This window comes from Strix aluco, chromosome 27 (genome assembly GCF_031877795.1).
Source record: "Strix aluco isolate bStrAlu1 chromosome 27, bStrAlu1.hap1, whole genome shotgun sequence".
Classification (NCBI taxonomy): domain Eukaryota; kingdom Metazoa; phylum Chordata; class Aves; order Strigiformes; family Strigidae; genus Strix; species Strix aluco.
In genome coordinates, this window is record NC_133957.1 from 3,267,987 (window position 1) to 3,283,171 (window position 15,185).

Consider the following 15,185-nt stretch of genomic DNA (forward strand, 5'->3'; position numbering starts at 1 on the left):
TGCTAGCAGGGAATTCTCTGCCTGCCTTTCCCCAGTGCTCTGCAAGCTCTCCAGGACAACAGCAAATCTGGGGCTCTGTGCTTTCTTTCGTTCTGAACAAGTGTTACTGTTTTCTGCACAAAAGCGATTCTGCGAAGCAATGTGAACAGGCACAGAGAAGGTGCTAGCAGGGAATTCTCTGCCTGCCTTTCCCCAGTGCTCTGCAAGCTCTCCAGGACAACATAAAATCTGGGGCTCTGTGCTTTCTTTCGTTCTGAACAAGTGTTAGTGTTTTCTGCACAAAAGCGATTCCGCGAAGCAATGTGAACACCTTTGCTTCCCAGGCACAGAGAAGGTGCTAGCAGGGAATTCTCTGCCTGCCTTTCCCCAGTGCTCTGCAAGCTCTCCAGGACAACAGCAATTCTGGGGCTCTGTGCTTTCTTTCGTTATGAACAACTGTTACTGTTTTCTGCACAAAAGCGATTCTGCGAAGCAATGTGAACTCTCTGCTTCCCAGGCACAGAGAAGGTGCTAGCAGGGAATTCTCTGCCTGCCTTTCCCCAGTGCTCTGCAAGCTCTCCAGGACAACATAAAATCTGGGGCTCTGTGCTTTCTTTCGTTCTGAACAAGTGTTACTGTTTTCTGCACAAAAGTCATTCTGTGAGGCAATGTGAACACTTCTGCTTCCCAGGCAGAGAGAAGGTGCTAGCAGGGAATTCTCTGCCTGCCTTTCCCCAGTGCTCTGCAAGCTCTCCAGGACAACAGCAATTCTGGGGCTCTGTGCTTTCTTTCGTTCTGAACAAGTGTTAGTGTTTTCTGCACAAAAGCGATTCTGCGAAGCAATGTGAACACTCTGCTTCCCAGGCACAGAGAAGGTGCTAGCAGGGAATTCTCTGCCTGCCTTTCCCCAGTGCTCTGCAAGCTCTCCAGGACAACAGCAAATCTGGGGCTCTGTGCTTTCTTTCATTCTGAACAAGTGTTACTGTTTTCTGCACAAAAGCGATTCTGCGAAGCAATGTGAACAGGCACAGAGAAGGTGCTAGCAGGGAATTCTCTGCCTGCCTTTCCCCAGTGCTCTGCAAGCTCTCCAGGACAACAGCAAATCTGGGGCTCTGTGCTTTCTTTCATTCTGAACAAGTGTTAGTGTTTTCTGCACAAAAGCGATTCTGGGACGCAATGTGAACACTTCTGCTTCCCAGGCACAGAGAAGGTGCTAGCAGGGAATTCTCTGCCTGCCTTTCCCCAGTGCTCTGCAAGCTCTCCAGGACAACATAAAATCTGGGGCTCTGTGCTTTCTTTCGTTCTGAACAAGTGTTAGTGTTTTCTGCACAAAAGCGATTCTGCGAAGCAATGTGAACACTCTGCTTCCCAGGCACAGAGAAGGTGCTAGCAGGGAATTCTCTGCCTGCCTTTCCCCAGTGCTCTGCAAGCTCTCCAGGACAACAGCAAATCTGGGGCTCTGTGCTTTCTTTCGTTCTGAACAAGTGTTAGTGTTTTCTGCACAAAAGCGATTCTGCGAAGCAATGTGAACACGCACAGAGAAGGTGCTAGCAGGGAATTCTCTGCCTGCCTTTCCCCAGTGCTCTGCAAGCTCTCCAGGACAACATAAAATCTGGGGCTCTGTGCTTTCTTTCGTTCTGAACAAGTGTTACTGTTTTCTGCACAAAAGCGATTCCGCGAAGCAATGTGAACACCTCTGCTTCCCAGGCACAGAGAAGGTGCTAGCAGGGAATTCTCTGCCTGCCTTTCCCCAGTGCTCTGCAAGCTCTCCAGGACAACATAAAATCTGGCGCTCTGTGCTTTCTTTCGTTCTGAACAAGTGTTACTGTTTTCTGCACAAAAGCGATTCTGCGAAGCAATGTGAACAGGCACAGAGAAGGTGCTAGCAGGGAATTCTCTGCCTGCCTTTCCCCAGTGCTCTGCAAGCTCTCCAGGACAACATAAAATCTGGGGCTCTGTGCTTTCTTTCGTTCTGAACAAGTGTTACTGTTTTCTGCACAAAAGCGATTCTGCGAAGCAATGTGAACAGGCACAGAGAAGGTGCTAGCAGGGAATTCTCTGCCTGCCTTTCCCCAGTGCTCTGCAAGCTCTCCAGGACAACAGCAATTCTGGGGCTCTGTGCTTTCTTTCGTTCTGAACATGTGTTAGTGTTTTCTGCACAAAAGCGATTCCGCGAAGCAATGTGAACACTCTGCTTCCCAGGCACAGAGAAGGTACTAGCAGGGAATTCTCTGCCTGCCTTTCCCCAGTGCTCTGCAAGCTCTCCAGGACAACAGCAAATCTGGGGCTCTGTGCTTTCTTTCATTCTGAACAAGTGTTACTGTTTTCTGCACAAAAGCGATTCTGCGACGCAATGTGAACACTTCTGCTTCCCAGGCACAGAGAAGGTGCTAGCAAGGAATTCTCTGCCTGCCTTTCCCCAGTGCTCTGCAAGCTCTCCAGGACAACAACAAATCTGGGGCTCTGTGCTTTCTTTCGTTCTGAACAAGTGTTACTGTTTTCTGCACAAAAGCGATTCTGTGAGGCAATGTGAACACTTCTGCTTCCCAGGCACAGAGAAGGTGCTAGCAGGGAATGCTCTGCCTGCCTTTCCCCAGTGCTCTGCAAGCTCTCCAGGACAACATAAAATCTGGGGCTCTGTGCTTTCTTTCGTTCTGAACAAGTGTTACTGTTTTCTGCACAAAAGCGATTCTGCGAAGCAATGTGAACACGCACAGAGAAGGTGCTAGCAGGGAATTCTCTGCCTGCCTTTCCCCAGTGCTCTGCAAGCTCTCCAGGACAACATAAAATCTGGGGCTCTGTGCTTTCTTTCGTTCTGAACAAGTGTTACTGTTTTCTGCACAAAAGCGATTCTGCGAAGCAATGTGAACACGCACAGAGAAGGTGCTAGCAGGGAATTCTCTGCCTGCCTTTCCCCAGTGCTCTGCAAGCTCTCCAGGACAACATAAAATCTGGGGCTCTGTGCTTTCTTTCGTTCTGAACAAGTGTTACTGTTTTCTGCACTAAAGCGATTCCGCGAAGCAATGTGAACACTTCTGCTTCCCATGCACAGAGAAGGTGCTAGCAGGGAATTCTCTGCCTGCCTTTCCCCAGTGCTCTGCAAGCTCTCCAGGACAACATAAAATCTGGGGCTCTGTGCTTTCTTTCGTTCTGAACAAGTGTTACTGTTTTCTGCACAAAAGCGATTCTGCGAAGCAATGTGAACACGCACAGAGAAGGTGCTAGCAGGGAATTCTCTGCCTGCCTTTCCCCAGTGCTCTGCAAGCTCTCCAGGACAACAACAAATCTGGGGCTCTGTGCTTTCTTTCCTTCTGAACAATTGTTAATGTTTTCTGTACAAAAGCGATTCTGCGAAGCAATGTGAACAGGAACAGAGAAGGTGCTAGCAGGGAATTCTCTGCCTGCCTTTCCCCAGTGCTCTGCAAGCTCTCCAGGACAACATAAAGTCTGGGGCTCTGTGCTTTCTTTCGTTCTGAACAAGTGTTACTGTTTTCTGCACTAAAGCGATTCCGCGAAGCAATGTGAACACTTCTGCTTCCCATGCACAGAGAAGGTGCTAGCAGGGAATTCTCTGCCTGCCTTTCCCCAGTGCTCTGCAAGCTCTCCAGGACAACAGCAAATCTGGGGCTCTGTGCTTTCTTTCATTCTGAACAAGTGTTACTGTTTTCTGCACAAAAGCGATTCTGCGACGCAATGTGAACACCTCTGCTTCCCAGGCACAGAGAAGGTGCTAGCAGGGAATTCTCTGCCTTCCTTTCCCCAGTGCTCTGCAAGCTCTCCAGGACAACATAAAATCTGGGGCTCTGTGCTTTCTTTCGTTCTGAACAAGTGTTACTGTTTTCTGCACAAAAGCGATTCTGCGAAGCAATGTGAACACTTCTGCTTCCCAGGCACAGAAAAGGTGCTAGCAGGGAATGCTCTGCCTGCCTTTCCCCAGTTCTCTGCAAGCTCTCCAGGACAACAGCAAATCTGGGGCTCTGTGCTTTCTTTCGTTCTGAACAAGTGTTACTGTTTTCTGCACAAAAGCGATTCTGCGAAGCAATGTGAACACGCACAGAGAAGGTGCTAGCAGGGAATTCTCTGCCTGCCTTTCCCCAGTGCTCTGCAAGCTCTCCAGGACAACATAAAATCTGGGGCTCTGTGCTTTCTTTCGTTCTGAACAAGTGTTACTGTTTTCTGCACAAAAGCGATTCTGCGAAGCAATGTGAACACGCACAGAGAAGGTGCTAGCAGGGAATTCTCTGCCTGCCTTTCCCCAGTGCTCTGCAAGCTCTCCAGGACAACAGCAATTCTGGGGCTCTGTGCTTTCTTTCCTTCTGAACAAGTGTTACTGTTTTCTGCACAAAAGTCATTCTGTGAGGCAATGTGAACACTTCTGCTTCCCAGGCAGAGAGAAGGCGCTAGCAGGGAATTCTCTGCCTGCCTTTCCCCAGTGCTCTGCAAGCTCTCCAGGACAACAGCAAATCTGGGGCTCTGTGCTTTCTTTCGTTCTGAACAAGTGTTAGTGTTTTCTGCACAAAAGTGATTCTGCGAAGCAATGTGAACACTTCTGCTTCCCAGGCACAGAGAAGGTGCTAGCAGGGAATGCTCTGCCTGCCTTTCCCCAGTGCTCTGCAAGCTCTCCAGGACAACATAAAATCTGGGGCTCTGTGCTTTCTTTCGTTATGAACAAGTGTTACTGTTTTCTGCACAAAAGTCATTCTGCGACGCAATGTGAACACTTCTGCTTCCCAGGCAGAGAGAAGGCGCTAGCAGGGAATTCTCTGCCTGCCTTTCCCCAGTGCTCTGCAAGCTCTCCAGGACAACATAAAATCTGGGGCTCTGTGCTTTCTTTCATTCTGAACAAGTGTTACTGTATTCTGCACAAAAGCGATTCTGCGAATCAATGTGAACAGGCACAGAGAAGGTGCTAGCAGGGAATTCTCTGCCTGCCTTTCCCCAGTGCTCTGCAAGCTCTCCAGGATAACATAAAATCTGGGGCTCTGTGCTTTCTTTCGTTCTGAACAAGTGTTAGTGTTTTCTGCACAAAAGCGATTCTGCGAAGCAATGTGAACATTTCTGCTTCCCAGGCACAGAGAAGGTGCTAGCAGGGAATTCTCTGCCTGCCTTTCCCCAGTGCTCTGCAAGCTCTCCAGGACAACAGCAAATCTGGGGCTCTGTGCTTTCTTTCATTCTGAACAAGTGTTAGTGTTTTCTGCACAGAAGCGATTCTGCAAAGCAATGTGAACACTTCTGCTTCCCAGGCACAGAGAAGGTGCTAGCAGGGAATTCTCTGCCTGCCTTTCCCCAGTGCTCTGCAAGCTCTCCAGGACAACAGCAAATCTGGGGCTCTGTGCTTTCTTTCGTTCTGAACAAGTGTTACTGTTTTCTGCACAAAAGCGATTCTGCGAAGCAATGTGAACAGGCACAGAGAAGGTGCTAGCAGGGAATTCTCTGCCTGCCTTTCCCCAGTGCTCTGCAAGCTCTCCAGGACAACATAAAATCTGGGGCTCTGTGCTTTCTTTCGTTCTGAACAAGTGTTACTGTTTTCTGCACAAAAGCGATTCCGCGAAGCAATGTGAACACCTTTGCTTCCCAGGCACAGAGAAGGTGCTAGCAGGGAATTCTCTGCCTGCCTTTCCCCAGTGCTCTGCAAGCTCTCCAGGACAACAGCAATTCTGGGGCTCTGTGCTTTCTATCGTTATGAACAACTGTTACTGTTTTCTGCACAAAAGCGATTCTGCGAAGCAATGTGAACTCTCTGCTTCCCAGGCACAGAGAAGGTGCTAGCAGGGAATTCTCTGCCTGCCTTTCCCCAGTGCTCTGCAAGCTCTCCAGGACAACATAAAATCTGGGGCTCTGTGCTTTCTTTCGTTCTGAACAAGTGTTACTGTTTTCTGCACAAAAGTCATTCTGTGAGGCAATGTGAACACTTCTGCTTCCCAGGCAGAGAGAAGGTGCTAGCAGGGAATTCTCTGCCTGCCTTTCCCCAGTGCTCTGCAAGCTCTCCAGGACAACAGCAAATCTGGGGCTCTGTGCTTTCTTTCATTCTGAACAAGTGTTAGTGTTTTCTGCACAAAAGCGATTCTGCGAAGCAATGTGAACAGGCACAGAGAAGGTGCTAGCAGGGAATTCTCTGCCTGCCTTTCCCCAGTGCTCTGCAAGCTCTCCAGGACAACAGCAAATCTGGGGCTCTGTGCTTTCTTTCGTTCTGAACAAGTGTTAGTGTTTTCTGCACAAAAGTGATTCTGCGAAGCAATGTGAACACTTCTGCTTCCCAGGCACAGAGAAGGTGCTAGCAGGGAATGCTCTGCCTGCCTTTCCCCAGTGCTCTGCAAGCTCTCCAGGACAACATAAAATCTGGGGCTCTGTGCTTTCTTTCGTTCTGAACAAGTGTTACTGTTTTCTGCACAAAAGTCATTCTGCGACGCAATGTGAACACTTCTGCTTCCCAGGCAGAGAGAAGGCGCTAGCAGGGAATTCTCTGCCTGCCTTTCCCCAGTGCTCTGCAAGCTCTCCAGGACAACATAAAATCTGGGGCTCTGTGCTTTCTTTCATTCTGAACAAGTGTTACTGTATTCTGCACAAAAGCGATTCTGCGAATCAATGTGAACAGGCACAGAGAAGGTGCTAGCAGGGAATTCTCTGCCTGCCTTTCCCCAGTGCTCTGCAAGCTCTCCAGGATAACATAAAATCTGGGGCTCTGTGCTTTCTTTCGTTCTGAACAAGTGTTAGTGTTTTCTGCACAAAAGCGATTCTGCGAAGCAATGTGAACATTTCTGCTTCCCAGGCACAGAGAAGGTGCTAGCAGGGAATTCTCTGCCTGCCTTTCCCCAGTGCTCTGCAAGCTCTCCAGGACAACAGCAAATCTGGGGCTCTGTGCTTTCTTTCATTCTGAACAAGTGTTAGTGTTTTCTGCACAGAAGCGATTCTGCAAAGCAATGTGAACACTTCTGCTTCCCAGGCACAGAGAAGGTGCTAGCAGGGAATTCTCTGCCTGCCTTTCCCCAGTGCTCTGCAAGCTCTCCAGGACAACAGCAAATCTGGGGCTCTGTGCTTTCTTTCGTTCTGAACAAGTGTTACTGTTTTCTGCACAAAAGCGATTCTGCGAAGCAATGTGAACAGGCACAGAGAAGGTGCTAGCAGGGAATTCTCTGCCTGCCTTTCCCCAGTGCTCTGCAAGCTCTCCAGGACAACATAAAATCTGGGGCTCTGTGCTTTCTTTCGTTCTGAACAAGTGTTACTGTTTTCTGCACAAAAGCGATTCCGCGAAGCAATGTGAACACCTTTGCTTCCCAGGCACAGAGAAGGTGCTAGCAGGGAATTCTCTGCCTGCCTTTCCCCAGTGCTCTGCAAGCTCTCCAGGACAACAGCAATTCTGGGGCTCTGTGCTTTCTATCGTTATGAACAACTGTTACTGTTTTCTGCACAAAAGCGATTCTGCGAAGCAATGTGAACTCTCTGCTTCCCAGGCACAGAGAAGGTGCTAGCAGGGAATTCTCTGCCTGCCTTTCCCCAGTGCTCTGCAAGCTCTCCAGGACAACATAAAATCTGGGGCTCTGTGCTTTCTTTCGTTCTGAACAAGTGTTACTGTTTTCTGCACAAAAGTCATTCTGTGAGGCAATGTGAACACTTCTGCTTCCCAGGCAGAGAGAAGGTGCTAGCAGGGAATTCTCTGCCTGCCTTTCCCCAGTGCTCTGCAAGCTCTCCAGGACAACAGCAAATCTGGGGCTCTGTGCTTTCTTTCATTCTGAACAAGTGTTAGTGTTTTCTGCACAAAAGCGATTCTGCGAAGCAATGTGAACAGGCACAGAGAAGGTGCTAGCAGGGAATTCTCTGCCTGCCTTTCCCCAGTGCTCTGCAAGCTCTCCAGGATAACATAAAATCTGGGGCTCTGTGCTTTCTTTCGTTCTGAACAAGTGTTACTGTTTTCTGCACAAAAGCGATTCCGCGAAGCAATGTGAACACTTCTGCTTCCCAGGCAGAGAGAAGGTGCTAGCAGGGAATTCTCTGCCTGCCTTTCCCCAGTGCTCTGCAAGCTCTCCAGGACAACAGCAAATCTGGGGCTCTGTGCTTTCTTTCGTTCTGAACAAGTGTTAGTGTTTTCTGCACAAAAGCGATTCTGCGACGCAATGTGAACACTTCTGCTTCCCAGGCACAGAGAAGGTGCTAGCAGGGAATTCTCTGCCTGCCTTTCCCCAGTGCTCTGCAAGCTCTCCAGGACAACAGCAAATCTGGGGCTCTGTGCTTTCTTTCGTTCTGAACAAGTGTTAGTGTTTTCTGCACAAAAGCGATTCTGCGAAGCAATGTGAACACTCTGCTTCCCAGGCACAGAGAAGGTGCTAGCAGGGAATTCTCTGCCTGCCTTTCCCCAGTGCTCTGCAAGCTCTCCAGGACAACAGCAAATCTGGGGCTCTGTGCTTTCTTTCGTTCTGAACAAGTGTTAGTGTTTTCTGCACAAAAGCGATTCTGCGAAGCAATGTGAACACGCACAGAGAAGGTGCTAGCAGGGAATTCTCTGCCTGCCTTTCCCCAGTGCTCTGCAAGCTCTCCAGGACAACATAAAATCTGGGGCTCTGTGCTTTCTTTCATTCTGAACAAGTGTTAGTGTTTTCCTCACAAAAGCGATTCTGCAAAGCAATGTGAACACTCTGCTTCCCAGGCACAGAGAAGGTGCTAGCAGGGAATGCTCTGTCTGCTTTTCCCCAGTGCTCTGCAAGCTCTCCAGGACAACAGAAAATCTGGGGCTCTGTGCTTTCTTTCGTTCTGATCAAGTGTTAGTGTTTTCTGCACAAAAGCGATTCTGCGAAGCAATGTGAACACTTCTGCTTCCCAGGCACAGAGAAGGTGCTAGCAGGGAATTCTCTGCCTGCCTTTCCCCAGTGCTCTGCAAGCTCTCCAGGACAACAGCAAATCTGGGGCTCTGTGCTTTCTTTCGTTCTGAACAAGTGTTAGTCTTTTCTGCACAAAAGCGATTCTGCGAAGCAATGTGAACAGGCACAGAGAAGGTGCTAGCAGGGAATTCTCTGCCTGCCTTTCCCCAGTGCTCTGCAAGCTCTCCAGGACAACAGCAAATCTGGGGCTCTGTGCTTTCTTTCGTTCTGAACAAGTGTTACTGTTTTCTGCACAAAAGCGATTCTGCGAAGCAATGTGAACAGGCAGAGAGAAGGTGCTAGCAGGGAATTCTCTGCCTGCCTTTCCCCAGTGCTCTGCAAGCTCTCCAGGATAACATAAAATCTGGGGCTCTGTGCTTTCTTTCGTTCTGAACAAGTGTTACTGTTTTCTGCACAAAAGCGATTCCGCGAAGCAATGTGAACACTTCTGCTTCCCAGGCAGAGAGAAGGTGCTAGCAGGGAATTCTCTGCCTGCCTTTCCCCAGTGCTCTGCAAGCTCTCCAGGACAACAGCAAATCTGGGGCTCTGTGCTTTCTTTCGTTCTGAACAAGTGTTAGTGTTTTCTGCACAAAAGCGATTCTGCGACGCAATGTGAACACTTCTGCTTCCCAGGCACAGAGAAGGTGCTAGCAGGGAATTCTCTGCCTGCCTTTCCCCAGTGCTCTGCAAGCTCTCCAGGACAACAGCAAATCTGGGGCTCTGTGCTTTCTTTCGTTCTGAACAAGTGTTAGTGTTTTCTGCACAAAAGCGATTCTGCGAAGCAATGTGAACACGCACAGAGAAGGTGCTAGCAGGGAATTCTCTGCCTGCCTTTCCCCAGTGCTCTGCAAGCTCTCCAGGACAACATAAAATCTGGGGCTCTGTGCTTTCTTTCGTTCTGAACAAGTGTTACTGTTTTCTGCACAAAAGCGATTCCGCGAAGCAATGTGAACACCTCTGCTTCCCAGGCACAGAGAAGGTGCTAGCAGGGAATTCTCTGCCTGCCTTTCCCCAGTGCTCTGCAAGCTCTCCAGGACAACAGCAAATCTGGGACTCTGTGCTTTCTTTCATTCTGAACAAGTGTTAGTGTTTTCCTCAAAAAAGCGATTCTGCAAAGCAATGTGAACACTCTGCTTCCCAGGCACAGAGAAGGTGCTAGCAGGGAATGCTCTGTCTGCTTTTCCCCAGTGCTCTGCAAGCTCTCCAGGACAACATAAAATCTGGGGCTCTGTGCTTTCTTTCGTTCTGATCAAGTGTTAGTGTTTTCTGCACAAAAGCGATTCTGCGAAGCAATGTGAACACTTCTGCTTCCCAGGCACAGAGAAGGTGCTAGCAGGGAATTCTCTGCCTGCCTTTCCCCAGTGCTCTGCAAGCTCTCCAGGACAACATAAAATCTGGGGCTCTGTGCTTTCTTTCGTTCTGAACAAGTGTTAGTCTTTTCTGCACAAAAGCGATTCTGCGAAGCAATGTGAACAGGCACAGAGAAGGTGCTAGCAGGGAATTCTCTGCCTGCCTTTCCCCAGTGCTCTGCAAGCTCTCCAGGACAACAGCAAATCTGGGGCTCTGTGCTTTCTTTCGTTCTGAACAAGTGTTACTGTTTTCTGCACAAAAGCGATTCTGCGAAGCAATGTGAACACCTCTGCTTCCCAGGCACAGAGAAGGTGCTAGCAGGGAATGCTCTGCCTGCCTTTCCCCAGTGCTCTGCAAGCTCTCCAGGACAACATAAAATCTGGGGCTCTGTGCTTTCTTTCGTTCTGAACAAGTGTTAGTGTTTTCTGCACAAAAGCGATTCTGCGAAGCAATGTGAACACTCTGCTTCCCAGGCACAGAGAAGGTGCTAGCAGGGAATTCTCTGCCTGCCTTTCCCCAGTGCTCTGCAAGCTCTCCAGGACAACATAAAATCTGGGGCTCTGTTCTTTCTTTCGTTCTGAACAAGTGTTACTGTTTTCTGCACAAAAGCGATTCTGCGAAGCAATGTGAACACTTCTGCTTCCCAGGCACAGAGAAGGTGCTAGCAGGGAATTCTCTGCCTGCCTTTCCCCAGTGCTCTGCAAGCTCTCCAGGACAACATCAAATCTGGGGCTCTGTGCTTTCTTTCGTTCTGAACAAGTGTTACTGTTTTCTGCACAAAAGCGATTCTGCGAAGCAATGTGAACAGGCACAGAGAAGGTGCTAGCAGGGAATTCTCTGCCTGCCTTTCCCCAGTGCTCTGCAAGCTCTCCAGGACAACATAAAATCTGGGGCTCTGTGCTTTCTTTCGTTCTGAACAAGTGTTACTGTTTTCTGCACAAAAGCGATTCTGCGACGCAATGTGAACACCTTTGCTTCCCAGGCACAGAGAAGGTGCTAGCAGGGAATTCTCTGCCTGCCTTTCCCCAGTGCTCTGCAAGCTCTCCAGGACAACATAAAATCTGGGGCTCTGTGCTTTCTTTCGTTCTGAAAAAGTGTTAGTGTTTTCTGCACAAAAGCGATTCTGCGAAGCAATGTGAACTCTCTGCTTCCCAGGCACAGAGAAGGTGCTAGCAGGGAATTCTCTGCCTGCCTTTCCCCAGTGCTCTGCAAGCTCTCCAGGACAACATAAAATCTGGGGCTCTGTGCTTTCTTTCGTTCTGAACAAGTGTTACTGTTTTCTGCACAAAAGTCATTCTGTGAGGCAATGTGAACACTTCTGCTTCCCAGGCAGAGAGAAGGTGCTAGCAGGGAATTCTCTGCCTGCCTTTCCCCAGTGCTCTGCAAGCTCTCCAGGACAACAGCAATTCTGGGGCTCTGTGCTTTCTTTCATTCTGAACAAGTGTTAGTGTTTTCTGCACAAAAGCGATTCTGCGAAGCAATGTGAACACTCTGCTTCCCAGGCACAGAGAAGGTGCTAGCAGGGAATTCTCTGCCTGCCTTTCCCCAGTGCTCTGCAAGCTCTCCAGGACAACAGCAAATCTGGGGCTCTGTGCTTTCTTTCATTCTGAACAAGTGTTACTGTTTTCTGCACAAAAGCGATTCTGCGAAGCAATGTGAACAGGCACAGAGAAGGTGCTAGCAGGGAATTCTCTGCCTGCCTTTCCCCAGTGCTCTGCAAGCTCTCCAGGATAACATAAAATCTGGGGCTCTGTGCTTTCTTTCGTTCTGAACAAGTGTTACTGTTTTCTGCACAAAAGCGATTCCGCGAAGCAATGTGAACACTTCTGCTTCCCAGGCACAGAGAAGGTGCTAGCAGGGAATTCTCTGCCTGCCTTTCCCCAGTGCTCTGCAAGCTCTCCAGGACAACAGCAAATCTGGGGCTCTGTGCTTTCTTTCGTTCTGAACAAGTGTTAGTCTTTTCTGCACAAAAGCGATTCTGCGAAGCAATGTGAACAGGCACAGAGAAGGTGCTAGCAGGGAATTCTCTGCCTGCCTTTCCCCAGTGCTCTGCAAGCTCTCCAGGACAACAGCAAATCTGGGGCTCTGTGCTTTCTTTCGTTCTGAACAAGTGTTACTGTTTTCTGCACAAAAGCGATTCTGCGAAGCAATGTGAACACCTCTGCTTCCCAGGCACAGAGAAGGTGCTAGCAGGGAATGCTCTGCCTGCCTTTCCCCAGTGCTCTGCAAGCTCTCCAGGACAACATAAAATCTGGGGCTCTGTGCTTTCTTTCGTTCTGAACAAGTGTTAGTGTTTTCTGCACAAAAGCGATTCTGCGAAGCAATGTGAACACTCTGCTTCCCAGGCACAGAGAAGGTGCTAGCAGGGAATTCTCTGCCTGCCTTTCCCCAGTGCTCTGCAAGCTCTCCAGGACAACATAAAATCTGGGGCTCTGTTCTTTCTTTCGTTCTGAACAAGTGTTACTGTTTTCTGCACAAAAGCGATTCTGCGAAGCAATGTGAACACTTCTGCTTCCCAGGCACAGAGAAGGTGCTAGCAGGGAATTCTCTGCCTGCCTTTCCCCAGTGCTCTGCAAGCTCTCCAGGACAACATCAAATCTGGGGCTCTGTGCTTTCTTTCGTTCTGAACAAGTGTTACTGTTTTCTGCACAAAAGCGATTCTGCGAAGCAATGTGAACAGGCACAGAGAAGGTGCTAGCAGGGAATTCTCTGCCTGCCTTTCCCCAGTGCTCTGCAAGCTCTCCAGGACAACATAAAATCTGGGGCTCTGTGCTTTCTTTCGTTCTGAACAAGTGTTACTGTTTTCTGCACAAAAGCGATTCTGCGACGCAATGTGAACACCTTTGCTTCCCAGGCACAGAGAAGGTGCTAGCAGGGAATTCTCTGCCTGCCTTTCCCCAGTGCTCTGCAAGCTCTCCAGGACAACATAAAATCTGGGGCTCTGTGCTTTCTTTCGTTCTGAAAAAGTGTTAGTGTTTTCTGCACAAAAGCGATTCTGCGAAGCAATGTGAACTCTCTGCTTCCCAGGCACAGAGAAGGTGCTAGCAGGGAATTCTCTGCCTGCCTTTCCCCAGTGCTCTGCAAGCTCTCCAGGACAACATAAAATCTGGGGCTCTGTGCTTTCTTTCGTTCTGAACAAGTGTTACTGTTTTCTGCACAAAAGTCATTCTGTGAGGCAATGTGAACACTTCTGCTTCCCAGGCAGAGAGAAGGTGCTAGCAGGGAATTCTCTGCCTGCCTTTCCCCAGTGCTCTGCAAGCTCTCCAGGACAACAGCAATTCTGGGGCTCTGTGCTTTCTTTCATTCTGAACAAGTGTTAGTGTTTTCTGCACAAAAGCGATTCTGCGAAGCAATGTGAACACTCTGCTTCCCAGGCACAGAGAAGGTGCTAGCAGGGAATTCTCTGCCTGCCTTTCCCCAGTGCTCTGCAAGCTCTCCAGGACAACAGCAAATCTGGGGCTCTGTGCTTTCTTTCATTCTGAACAAGTGTTACTGTTTTCTGCACAAAAGCGATTCTGCGAAGCAATGTGAACAGGCACAGAGAAGGTGCTAGCAGGGAATTCTCTGCCTGCCTTTCCCCAGTGCTCTGCAAGCTCTCCAGGATAACATAAAATCTGGGGCTCTGTGCTTTCTTTCGTTCTGAACAAGTGTTACTGTTTTCTGCACAAAAGCGATTCCGCGAAGCAATGTGAACACTTCTGCTTCCCAGGCACAGAGAAGGTGCTAGCAGGGAATTCTCTGCCTGCCTTTCCCCAGTGCTCTGCAAGCTCTCCAGGACAACAGCAAATCTGGGGCTCTGTGCTTTCTTTCGTTCTGAACAAGTGTTAGTGTTTTCTGCACAAAAGCGATTCTGCGACGCAATGTGAACACTTCTGCTTCCCAGGCACAGAGAAGGTGCTAGCAGGGAATTCTCTGCCTGCCTTTCCCCAGTGCTCTGCAAGCTCTCCAGGACAACAGCAAATCTGGGGCTCTGTGCTTTCTTTCGTTCTGAACAAGTGTTAGTGTTTTCTGCACAAAAGCGATTCTGCGAAGCAATGTGAACACTCTGCTTCCCAGGCACAGAGAAGGTGCTAGCAGGGAATTCTCTGCCTGCCTTTCCCCAGTGCTCTGCAAGCTCTCCAGGACAACAGCAAATCTGGGGCTCTGTGCTTTCTTTCGTTCTGAACAAGTGTTAGTGTTTTCTGCACAAAAGCGATTCTGCGAAGCAATGTGAACACTTCTGCTTCCCAGGCACAGAGAAGGTGCTAGCAGGGAATTCTCTGCCTGCCTTTCCCCAGTGCTCTGCAAGCTCTCCAGGACAACATCAAATCTGGGGCTCTGTGCTTTCTTTCGTTCTGAACAAGTGTTAGTCTTTTCTGCACAAAAGCGATTCTGCGAAGCAATGTGAACAGGCACAGAGAAGGTGCTAGCAGGGAATTCTCTGCCTGCCTTTCCCCAGTGCTCTGCAAGCTCTCCAGGACAACAGCAAATCTGGGGCTCTGTGCTTTCTTTCGTTCTGAACAAGTGTTACTGTTTTCTGCACAAAAGCGATTCTGCGAAGCAATGTGAACACCTCTGCTTCCCAGGCACAGAGAAGGTGCTAGCAGGGAATGCTCTCCCTGCCTTTCCCCAGTGCTCTGCAAGCTCTCCAGGACAACATAAAATCTGGGGCTCTGTGCTTTCTTTCGTTCTGAACAAGTGTTAGTGTTTTCTGCACAAAAGCGATTCTGCGAAGCAATGTGAACACTCTGCTTCCCAGGCAAAGAGAAGGTGCTAGCAGGGAATTCTCTGCCTGCCTTTCCCCAGTGCTCTGCAAGCTCTCCAGGACAACATAAAATCTGGGGCTCTGTTCTTTCTTTCGTTCTGAACAAGTGTTACTGTTTTCTGCACAAAAGCGATTCTGCGAAGCAATGTGAACACTTCTGCTTCCCAGGCACAGAGAAGGTGCTAGCAGGGAATTCTCTGCCTGCCTTTCCCCAGTGCTCTGCAAGCTCTCCAGGACAACAGCAAATCTGGGGCTCTGTG